Source organism: Gossypium arboreum, chromosome 6, assembly GCF_025698485.1.
Source record: "Gossypium arboreum isolate Shixiya-1 chromosome 6, ASM2569848v2, whole genome shotgun sequence".
Taxonomy (NCBI): domain Eukaryota; kingdom Viridiplantae; phylum Streptophyta; class Magnoliopsida; order Malvales; family Malvaceae; genus Gossypium; species Gossypium arboreum.
Window position 1 is genome coordinate 88069395 of NC_069075.1, and position 12781 is coordinate 88082175.

A 12781-nucleotide genomic window follows, 5' to 3' on the forward strand; every position below is an offset into this window, starting at 1 on the left:
CACGGGTGTGTGTCTTAGCTGTGTGTGACACATGGTCATGCTGTACGGCCGTGTGTCCCCTTGGGTACCCTTTCGAATTAAAGTCAATATATCCAACAGGTTTGACACGGCCTAGACACACGAACGTGTCTATTGGCCATGTATGGTACACAGGCTGGCACATAGGCGTGTGTCTGGCCGTGTGACCCAAGTCAATAACCTCCCTAATTTTCCCACGGCCTGGCACACGGGCGTGTCCTCGGCCATGTGGTACAAGTTAGTATGTATGACCTGTTTTCACACGACCTATGACATGGGCGTGTTTGGTAACCATGTGAGACACATGGCCTGTTCAGACGGGTGTGTGACACTTTAAAAGTTGAAAATTTTTCTAAGTTCCTAAAATTTTTATATGTTATCGATTTAGTCCCGAATGCATGATTTAAGCTTTGTATGCATGTTTTAGGTAAATATTGAATATGGATGGATGATAGTTACTAAAATGAGATGAAATTTGATAAATGATTGTTCTGAATTGAGTTACAAGTCCGGTAATGCCTCTTAACCTATTTCGGCGACGGTTACGGGTTAAGGGTGCTACACTTCCTTGGTGTGGAGATGATGGTGAACCAAAATGAAGCTAATTCCCTTGGACAACACTTTTGGGAAATTTCCTTATTTGGACCCTAGCTTTATTAGAATATTTTATTTATTAGAATCCCAAAGTGTATCTAAGTTTAGTGGTCACCAAGCAACTTGTAGCCTATATATAGACGCGTTAGGGTCACCAGAATGGTAAGCAGACTTAGGTAGACAATTTTATTTTCTTTTCATGTTCATGTAACCAGAACTTATCCCATTCTGATGTGAAAACAACTGAGAGTAGAGATTGTTCCAGATTCGCACCTTAATAAATATTCATGAGCATTCTCTCAACTCTTTTATTTATATTTCGTTAGCTTGATCAACTAATATTCGTATGAAAATTAGAATAAATCTTATGCTTTATTCTTATCTTGCATGATTCAGTTATTGAACCAATTAATAAATTAAGCCGATTAATTGAAAAAAGAATAAAGGTTCATAATAGGAGTAGTTGGTATAGATTATCAGTCCTAAACCTTAGGCTTGACAACCCTAGGAAGTTATCATAAGGGAGACGAGATCATGAGATAAGTTGAATCGAGTAAATTGTGGTTTATCTTGGCTAAGAAAGTGAGGTCATGAAATAAGCGAGGATCCCCCGATTAATTAATTGGTAGAAGCCGAGAGGCAATACTAGTTCAATAATAGTTAGTTCATTTTAAAACTTGAATTCTAGATTTAGTTAATCTTTTGTTTATTAATTAGGGATTTAATCGATCATAGGTTAGAGGCTCGCATTGTTAACACTAGGAATAGGAAATTCCATTAGGTTAGTTAATTTAATTAGTTTTAATTAAAATCTCAATTTGGATTAACACTACTAATTCGTGACTCGAGTAGATTAGTAATTATTTTATATTATTAATTTAATATTAATTTCTCCAATCTACAATCCCTTACGTACGATCCTTGGAATGTTTACTAGTGTTTCATTATAAACTTTACTATATTACAATTTGACTCGTACGCTTGCGGACTGTGACAGCCCTAATTTGACCTTAGTCGGAAAGTGGTTTCAAGACCACAAAACCAAGTCGTAAAAAAATAATTAATCGTCATATTTAATGCTTAATATATTTGAAAGTGCATGTGTGAAAGTTTCATACTTTAATTTCTTTAATTGTATGTGAAATTTATTAGAAAGGACTTATGTGAGAAAATTTAGAAATGTGCTAGGCAAATGTAAAGTGGCCTATTTATGCATGTTATAAAATAATTGTACTTGCATGTCAAATAACCCTTTTTTAGTTATAGTGGCCGGCCATGATGAGGAATTTATATTAAAATAGATGTAAAGAATTAGTTAATGGTTGTATAATTGAATTTTGTTAAGTAATAATAAAAAAAAGGTGATAAAAACAAAGCTTCATTCTTTTTGGTTCTTCTTGGCCGAATTGAAGAAAGAAAGAAGGAAAGATTTCGGTCACTTTAAGCTCAATGAAGGTTAGTTAATTGTGTTAGATTTTAAAATTTTAAGCTTGTTTCTAGTTAATTAGCAAATTTCTTACATAGCCCATGTCAAAATTTGAAATTTTGGTGATGGTTTGAGCATTCGGTTTCGGTTATTAAAGGATGAGCTTGGGTTATGATCTTTATGTTGTATGAAAAATTGTTGAAGAGAAGGGTTTAAGTTAGTCAAATTATAAATTTTAACACTCATGAGTATAATAGCCAAACATAGATTTGTTTAATGAATTGAACAAATACCGTGTGAGTGATTGAAATGAATGAGTTTGAGGTTGGATCATATTAAGATTCAGCTTTGTACATAAATATTAAGAGTTTGATATTTTTTTTAATGATTATTGGATGGTAAATAAGGTTATGCATAAGATAAATATTAAGATTATGGTTGACTTGTGTTTAGTGAAGTTCGGCCAAGGACTTTATGTACATGCTTATTCGGTTTAAGTAGAGTAAATGTGACGGGTAGATATGACTAGGTTGTAGTTTATTATTGATTCGTTTGACTGTATGAATTAGCTTGTAAATTGGTTTGGATATAGTAAATAATAAGCATGCTTCAGAATGTAAGGTTATTGATAATATGTCATGACTTTAACTTAACTAGTTGGTTGGATAAGAAATGAATTGGATATATATAGATAATATTGACGAACCGCTTAGCTTATGAGTTTATATATTGGTTCGGCTACTAAGCTAGAAAATAATTGTTGGTAACATGGTATCCGTATCTATGCACCTATGTAGATATATATATATATGTGGTATTTTAAGTATAATTGTTCATTTGATAAAGTTGGCTAATAGTTCAAGTAAGGATTACTCTATTCAATATGTCCATGAATTGAGGCAATGGGTTCGGTAATTAGCTTAGGACATTTGGGTAATATCACATGTCCGATCATAGTTAAACATTCGATAGTTGTGATTCTTTGGCTATAATATTTGAATATCACTATGGGAAAAATATATGATCGGTTGCCTATTATTTAGTTTCAAATGAATCTTAATAAATAGGTATTTGTATATAGTAAAGTTGGACAAGTAATTGAATAAATTTATTTGTTTTATTAAGCTCAAGAGCATAGAGGGTCTAAATCAGATAAAGGAAAAGAGAAAGCAGTCGAGTAGCCTATCCGCAACCGTTCGAATATACGAGGTAAGTCATTGAGTAATGAAACTTAGTTTATGATTTGATAAGGCAATTATTTATCTATGAGCATAATAATTAACTTGTGACCTAATGATTCTACTTGAATTACATGACAAAATAAATAAGTAAAGTATTTACTTGTAGCCGTTTGGTTATAGAAATCTTGTGGATTAACGAAACGGGATCACGTTATTTGATTAGGACTAATGAATTGAACGATGTATGGTTAGTAAACATACTGTAATCGCATTCGAGTATCAGGAATGATATTCAAATGCGATATGATATATAGATATGTATGCATATATGTGTGAATGTTAATCGAGGTGTAAATCTGAGCTTGGGTTCAAAGGGCTTTTGAGCCAGTGCTAATAACCGAACTTAATTTCGAAGGGCTTTTGAGCCAGTGCTAATAACCGAACTTAATTTCGAAGGGCTTTTGAGCCAGTGCTAATAACCGAACTTAGTTTGAAGGGCTTTTGAGCCGGTGTCATAACCGGACTTAGTTCAAGGGCCTTGAGCCGATGGCCTAATCCGAGCTTGGTCTCGAAGGGCTTTGAGCGATGTTAAGAATCATGCTTGATTAGAAGGGTGGTTGTGCCGGCATAATATTTGAGGTTGAAAACCCATAAGTGTTCGCACGAGAAATCATATAATACATGTGGAAACAATTTTAAACCCCTGTGCTACTTACCGTAAGATAACCAGGTAAGTAATTTACTCTCGTTGAGAATACAATTGATTTTAAACTATGACTACAAAATTCGGTAGGTATGCTTAGACCAATGTTAAATCATTCAAATGTTTATGATCTGATCATGATGCATGAGTTCAAAATTAGAGAGTTCAATTTCATAAATATGAGATATATGTGTATATGCATGAGATCGATATGGAAATTTGAGATGAACAGGATTCGGCTATAGATTGAATTTAAATTGGATATATTGACTTTACCTTTGTGATATGAATGATAAAAATGATACCTTAGTTAGGTTTATATTCGGCCAAAGGATGGAACAAGTAAACTTTGAAATTATTATGCCACTCTTTTAAATGATTTCATTACTTAAAACTTACTAAGCATCGAAGTGCTTGTAACACCCCGAACCCGAGACCATCGCCGGTGTCGGACACGAGGGGTTAACAAGCCATGCCAAGTTCACTAGTTTTGCCCATCCTTTTGACATTTCCAGTCAGGCTGGAAAACTGCGTCACTGTCGCCTTAAAAATCATATCTCGAGTTTCAAAACTTGGAAACTGGTTTTGTAAATTTTCCCTGAATTTAGACTCATATATCCATCCATGGATTTATTTCTAGAATTTTTGGTCGGGCCAATTGGTACAGTTTATTAGTTAAATTCACCCATGTTACAGGGATCGACTGCTCTGACCTTTGCGCGGTATAACTTGAATATCTCTCTGTACAGGGATTTAATGCTGGTACCGTTTGTTTCTAATGAAACTAGACTCAAAATAAAATCTGTACATATAAGGTATGTCTCCTAATTCTTTCTGGATAATTTATAGTAAATTTTTAAAGTTGCGACAGGGAACCCAGAAACCGTTCTGGCCCTGTCTCACAATAGCTTTAATATCTCTTAACATGTAACTCCTATGACCATTTCATTTCTTCCATATGAAAATATACTCATCAAGGTTCATTTACATAGCTTATTCACTATTTAATTCCATTCCTACGAATTTTGGTGATTTTTCACATTCACGTCACTGCAGCTGGCAGCATCTGTTTTTAAGGTAGGTCTTAACTATTTGGTAGTCTCCATGAACCAACTAGTCTTGCCATACATAGGTTCATATATGATCATTTTAACCATGCCAATGGCTGATCATGTGACCAACATTCCCATTTCCAAGCCATAGCCACATCATGACACCAAATATATATACAAACCACAATTAGTCTAAGTCGATGCTTCACTTTTACGAGCCATTTTCGCATGGCCGTACATATATACATCACAACATATTCAACCAACAAGGGGTAGTCCTATACATGCCATTTCAAAGTTCAACCAAAATTTATACCAAAATAGAGGCGTGGATAGTGTGGATGACTTCGACTTTATTGATCCCGAATCCGATTGCTATCGAGCGAAATCTATAAAACAGAGAGCCAAAGTACCGGGTTAGCATTTTTATGCTTAGTAAGTCTCAAGGAATATAATCAACTCTAATTACAGCAATACATTCACATAGCCACATGCATCATTTCATTAATACACATTCTTACTTCACACTTCATCATTATATACTTTCACAAAGTATCAATCAATTCGATAACTGAAATTCATTAGTCGATTGAGCGAATGTTGCTCAAACATGTCGACTTTCAATGCACATATAACGTACCTTATCCTTTGGGCTTTTCGAGTGTACTAATTGAATTCATTACAGCAACCAACACTCACCTCCAGCCCAAGATTCTTGAATATAACCGGATATAATCACGTGCACAAATGCCTTGGTCTTAGCCGGATAGAATAACTTCATACGAATGCCTTGGTCTTAGCCGGATATAGCCACTAGCACAATTGCCTTGGTCTTAACCGGATATGATTTCCAGCATAATTGTCCTCGGGCTTAGCCGGATATCATTCAATTTCTCATGTACACATACATCAATAATCATTGGACATACATATTTCATTTTCATTACTAAGGCTCAAACGCATATATTCACAAGCATATTCGCCTTCGGGACTTAGCCGGATATCATTCAATTTCTCATACACACATAAATCAATAATCATACACATCCATACTTCATCTCACATAATTCAAGTAAGGTCACTTCTTGAGGACTTACCTCGGATGTTGTCGAACGGCTTTGTCGGCTATTCGATCACTTTTCCCTTCCCCTTGTCCAATTGTGGCCCTCTTAGCTCTTGAGCTAATTCAAACAAATTCAATTTATTAAAACCTCATTGTGCTTGCTTATGGCCGAATATGACAAGGAGTTTAAATGGTCATATGGCCACTCTTTAGCTTGAATACACAATGGTCATGCACATTTTATACTACATCAAGCAATTCAATACAATTTATTTGAGCATCAAGGAAAAGCTAAGGCCTTCAATAGGCTACCCAAGGCCGAATATTCATGTACATGTTGAGGCCAATTATGCATTTAATACCTCACAAAAACAGCATGCATTTTACTAGTTAATGCTTTGCACATTGTGGCTCAAAACTTATAATATAGCATCAAGCACTTATATGTGTGCTAGGCGAATTGTGCTTGCAATTTCACAAGCATTCTTCAACATCTTCTTCTTTAAACCAATATATTCATCACTTACTTCATAGCCAAAACATCATGTGCAAACATATATATACAATATGAGCATGGCGAATTTCAAGGTGTCCATAGCCATCCAAAATACAAATTTTAACTAACATGCAAGAAGCATGAACCATGCTCATGAATGCATCATGGCGAATATGACAATCATGCTCCTTTCAACTTCAATCATGGTTAAACACAAAAAGAAAACTCAAAATCTTACTCAAGAGTAGACAATCCATCATTGCATGCATCATCATCAAGCTTCACACTTAGCATGCAATGGCTTTAACACCATAACAACTTTGGCCAAACACCATTTCCATGGCATAACAAAGATTTGAGCCATGGCTAACATGCACATCAAGTTAGCAACCAAACCATGCATGAAACTCCCAACACAACCTCATACATACCTTAATCTTGATGCAAACTTAGCCAAATCTCCCTCTAGATCTCTTCCAACCCAAGCATGAAGCAAAAATCCTCCCCTTTTCCCTTAGTATTTTCGCCAAGAAGATGAGAAAGGATGAACAAATTTTTCTTTTCTTTTTTTAGGACATTCGCCAAGCCTATGGAGAAGGATGAACACTTTTTTTTTGTTTCTCATCCTACTAACACTAATTTTTTTTCCATACTCTTATTTTATCATTTCTAACATCATCCATTAGTAAAACATGTTGGGAACATGTTTCCCCTGCCCATAATTTGTCATGGCCGGCCATCCACCTTAGGGAATGGGATAATTGACATGCAACTCCATTTATTTCACTTCATGCATTATTAGGCCACTTAAAAATACACCTATCACATTTTCAAGTCCTAGCACATGGGTCCTTTCTTATAAATTTGCACCTAATTAATAAAAATCGAGACACGAAATATTTACGCATACAAATTCCACATACAATAAGCACAGAATATAACACTTAATTATTCTTGTGACTCGGTTTCGTGGTCCCGAAACCACTCTCCGACTAGGGTCACATTAGGGGTGTCACAGTGCTTAATCTTTTGCTTAAATTCTCTGTTTTATAGATTTTGTTCGTCAGCTATCGGACTCGGAGGTGTCAAAGTCGAAGTCATCCACAATATCTAAGCCACTTTTTGGTACTTTTCAATTGAATTTGATAATGGCATGTATAGGGCTGACCCTTGTTGTTAATTAAGTATCTTTTGGTAATGTATATTCGTATAGCCATGCGAAAATGGCTTGTATATTTTGAGTATAACATTATGATCATTTTGTATATATGGTCTTATGATATGGTTATTAAGTGGTGTGGAAATGTTTGGTAATGATTAGCCATTGGAATGGCCAATCATGGTCCTATTGGTGCTACGTAAGTCATGGCTAATCGTGATTATACTTGGAAATAATGTATGTAAAATTACTAGTTGATTCATGGAAAACTATGAAATAGGTGAAATTTACCTTAAAATAGATGCTGACAGCAGCAGTGATGTGAGTTTGAAAAATCACTAAAAATAATAGAAATGTAATCAAATAATGAATAAATTATGTAATCGAATCTTGATGAGTCTATTTTCATATGAAAGAAACGAAACGACCATATGAGCCTTATTTTATGAGATGTTTAAGTTTTCGTGAAACAGGGCCAGAGCGATTTCTAGATCCCCTATTCTGACTTTGGAAATTCACCATAAATTAACCAGAGATAATTAGAAGTCATTCTTTATATGTACAGATTCATTTTTGAGTCTAGTTTCATTAGAAACAAACGTCATAAGTATTGAAGCCCTGTACAAGGAGATATCTAAGTCGTAATGCAGGAAGGTCAGAGTAGTTGAACCCTGAAATAGGGGAGACTTTAACTAATAAACTGTACTAATTGGACCGACCAAAAATTCTAGCAAAAAAAATTAGTAAATATATGTATGAGTCTAGTTTCAGGAAAAATTTACGGAATTGGATTTCGAGTTTTGTAACTCAAGATATGATTTTTAGAGTGACTGTGATGCAGTTAGCCAGCTCGTCTGGAAATTTTAAAAAAATGAATTGTATGAGCTGTTTAAGTAAGGAATTAAGTCCGTTAGCACCTCGTGTTCGACTCCGGAAACGGTCTCGGGTACGGGGTGTTACACGGACACCTCCATTCTAATTTTATATATTTTTTGTGTGATTTTTTACTATAAATGATAACATGTTAAATAAATAGTAAAGTTGTCGGCGTCTTTGTTGGCCATTTCAACAATGAAATTTTTTATTAGATTGATTCTTGTAAAATAATATTAATCAAAAGATAAATAGTGTTCTAACTTTATTTTATTTTAGTATGCAAAAAATTTTTATGGTTATTATTACTTATGTTGTTGATTATTAGATTTAATTTTGAATATTGAATTTTATAGGTCAGTATATGAACTATCCAAATCGAGTTGGTTGTATGGATATTCGACAAACCAATGAAGTTGAGATTACAAAGACAAGCAGTCTGAGTGTTCAGATGAACTCTCACCTAGGCCTAACAAGTATACATCCGCGAGGGTGGAGATCTGACGAATCAATAGAGTTACGATGGAGAATGTGACATGCTTAATTACTCAATTCAGCAAGAATTGGATTTAATAATAGATGATGATGTAGATGGGCACTTGCTTGAGCAACATCAAAGCAAACAAAGACCAAGTCAGACACAAGAAGCCTGAACAAATCAGTAGAGTTATGATCGCACGATTGGGGGCTACGATTATTTATCCAAACTCCTTTATGAGTTAGATTTATATAAGTCCTTTCTTCGTGATCTTGAATTCGAAGAAATTCAAAAACAGGTGGACCAGTTAGAGGAATCACTTTAAAAGTAGTAAACAGAAGTAGAGACTTTGTTGGAAAAGGTCATGCATGATGTTCCTAATCTATCTAATAATTCCCATGAAACATGGTCATGCAAAGCAATGGAGTAAACTCTTTCTACATGTTTCAAATGATTTGATAAAAAAGTGGAACAATTGGAGGATATGATGTCATTCATGATCAAGCAATTCCAACGAACTTACGAAGCAAAGACTCCATTAGAAGAGGTCATACATGATGTTTGCAATTCTGATTCACAGGACCAATGTACCATTGACAACCATCCATAGACCAATGTACCATTGACAACCATCCATAATTAAATCTTGAAAGTCAATAAGAGTTTTGATCTGAAGAAGGGAATGAATTGAATATAACGAGGATGTTTCCAATCCAATTAACATAGATGTAGATGCAGAAGTAAAGATAGAATTAACTAACTTTTAACTACAATTTATTCTTATTGAAAGTGTAGACGAGCCGATACATTTTCTAGCCATAACCAATGAGGTGTCAATGATAAGTCTAAATTATATAGTTTTATTTAGCACCTTTTACTTGGAATTTATGTATATCTTGAGCATTTGGATAGCTAATTGTGTAATTTTAGTTCATACTGAGACATTGGGCATAATTTTAGTAAAATTTATAATTTTACATAATTAGGTGTTAATTTTACATAATTTCACTTTATTATGCTACATGTTAAATTCTTGTTTAACTTGCTGCAGTTAGACCATCGAACTGCTCAATGTTGGGAGCTATATAATAAGGACACACATTAAATAAAGCTAATTATTTCACATTATGGACAACAAGCTAATGAATTGGACTTAGAGTATTGTTTTAACCCAACTTGGAAGATGATTGTTCAAATGAATTAAGTCTGCCTCTAATTGGGTTGCCAAATCATCCAATAGGGGGAGAAAATCCCAAATTCTGAATAGACATGAAGAGTAGCCCAAAACAACTTTTCGAATAATTATTTAAGGGTTCCTACATGTGTAAATAAATCACATAATGGCCCCAACAAGTTTCCATGGTCACCGTCCAACCTTTCTTCTTGAATCGAGCAAAAATTGGGGACAAATCAAGCAGGCAATAACTCCTCATACCAAAAATCAAGGTCAACCATGCATGGGAGATTCCTAAGGGATGTGCATGCTATTTTTAGCAAACTCCCAAGCTGCCCCTCAAGTATAAATAGCACCTTCTATTCATCCTTCAACCATCCCTCATCCCTCAACGCTCATGCATTCTTGAATCTTTTTTTACTCTCTTCCACGCCTTAAGCTCTCTATCTTCCTATTTTCTTTTAGCTAGCATTTCCTTGAGAGAAAAACTCACTTGGTTGGCCACATTGAGGAGAAATTTGTGAAGGAACAACCACAGAAATTGGAGGAAGCCACCACGAACAGTCTTCAGGGAATCACCGAATGCATCAAGAGTTTCTTCTTCTTTTATCTTTAATTTGTTCTTAATTTATAAACATGCTTGCAAATTGTTTGATGGTTTTTACATTAATGATGACGAGTTAAATTGTTTTACCTAGGATAATTGTAATGCTTTGATTAAATTAATTCAATTCATGTTTATACTATTTTGTGCCTCAGTTGTTCATTCTTCCAATTAAAATCATTCATGTTTTTCATGCATTAAAATATGTTTGAATACATTAGAATTAATTGCTTAATCCGACCCATATGGTAATTAATGGACACAATAATTGGAAGGTGCATGCTTAATTTATATTCGACCTAGAATAAATTAAAGGTTTGTAATGATTCTAAAACAATACTATTACCTTGTGTAGCTTTAGGTTTATGTGATTAAATTATTTCAAACCAACCCAATCTTATTACTTCACATAAATTCTAAGGAATCCTTAGTTAAATATTGACATAGAAATATGCATATTTTTATAAGTATAAGACTTCGAGAGAACTTATATAATAGTCCAAGTTAATGAATGATCAAGTTACCATGGAATTTTTCCGGAACGTTGTTAAACAATATAAAAATTGAATTGAGTCAAGTGTTGTAATTGTTCTAGCTTATTCATATTATTGTTATTCAAACTTGTGAATTACTATTAAACCATTTCATTTCATTTAAGTTAAATCATTTGCATATAGTTGATTAATTTAATTTTAACATCTTTCACCTTAAAATATTATGTTTTCCTAACGAACTTGTAAATACTAATTTTACAATTATTGATTTAAACGCAGTCCCTGTAGAGACGATACTTTTTTTTACTTACTTATTACTTGATAACGATTGTGTATACTTGCACATTCTATAGCGAACCAAGTTTTTGCCGTTGTTGCCAATGACTGTTAATTTAATCATTATTTGTGAAATTATCTCTTGCAATTTGGTTTATTTATTTTTTATTTTTATTTAATTAAAATTTTGATTTTGTGATTTTCTTTTTAGGTGTTTATGAGCATAGATCAAATCATCAATTTACTCCTTGTAGACCCTGAAATCAAGTGGACATTTAGACAAATAAGACAAGATAGACTAGCCTAAAGACAAGCCGTAGAAATGGACCTTGAAAATCAAAACAAAGTTAAAGGGAATGGAGTTGCCAATGCTTGCAATCCAATCCTTATTGTTGATGATAGGGATTGAGATATAAGGCAATATGTTGTGCCCCTTTTTAATGAGCTTAATACGGGAATTAAGAGACTGAAGATCAAGGCATTAGAGTTTAAACTGAAGCTTATGATGTTTCAAATGCTTCAAATAGTGGGCCAATTTAGAGAAATGCCCATAGAAGATCCATACCTTCACCTTTGATTATTCATGGAGGTGAGTGATTCCTTCAAGATAGCTTGTGTAACTGAATACACATTGAGAATGAAGTTGTTTCCATACTCGTTGCGAGATATAGCATAACCATGGCTTAATTCTTTACCACAGAGCTCAATTTCTACATGGCAAGAATTAGTAGAACTCTTTCTGGTTAACTATTTCCCACCTAGAAAAAATGTTAAGTTGTAAAATGAGATCACCACTTTCCAAAAAAATGGATGATGAATCTCTATATGAGGCATGGAAAAGATTCAAAGAGTTACTATGCAAATGCCCTCACAACAGGATTCCACATTGCATTCAGCTGGAGAAATTTTATAATGGTCTCAACGCACACACTAGGATGGTGGTAAATGCTTCTACAAATGGTACTCTCCTTTCTAAGTCTTATAATGAGGCTTATAAAATTATCGAGAGAATAGCCAGTAACAACTGCCAGTGGCTGAAAAATCGAGTAGCTTCAGGAAGACAAGTAGCAGGAGTGCATGAAGTAGACACCTTTACTTCACTCTCATCTCAAGTATCTTTTTCTCTTCAATGTCGAAACAGTTTACTACTAACTGTTTAAACAATGTTGCAGCCCAACCACCAAATCAAT

The 12781-nt window shown here is 34.2% G+C and overlaps 1 pseudogene; it reads right to left on the reverse strand.

Moving 5' to 3' along the window:
• Nucleotides 1-12365: 12365 nt before the first annotated feature.
• On the reverse strand, nt 12366-12466 carry LOC128294421 (small nucleolar RNA R71; annotated as a pseudogene).
• Nucleotides 12467-12781: the final 315 nt, after the last annotated feature.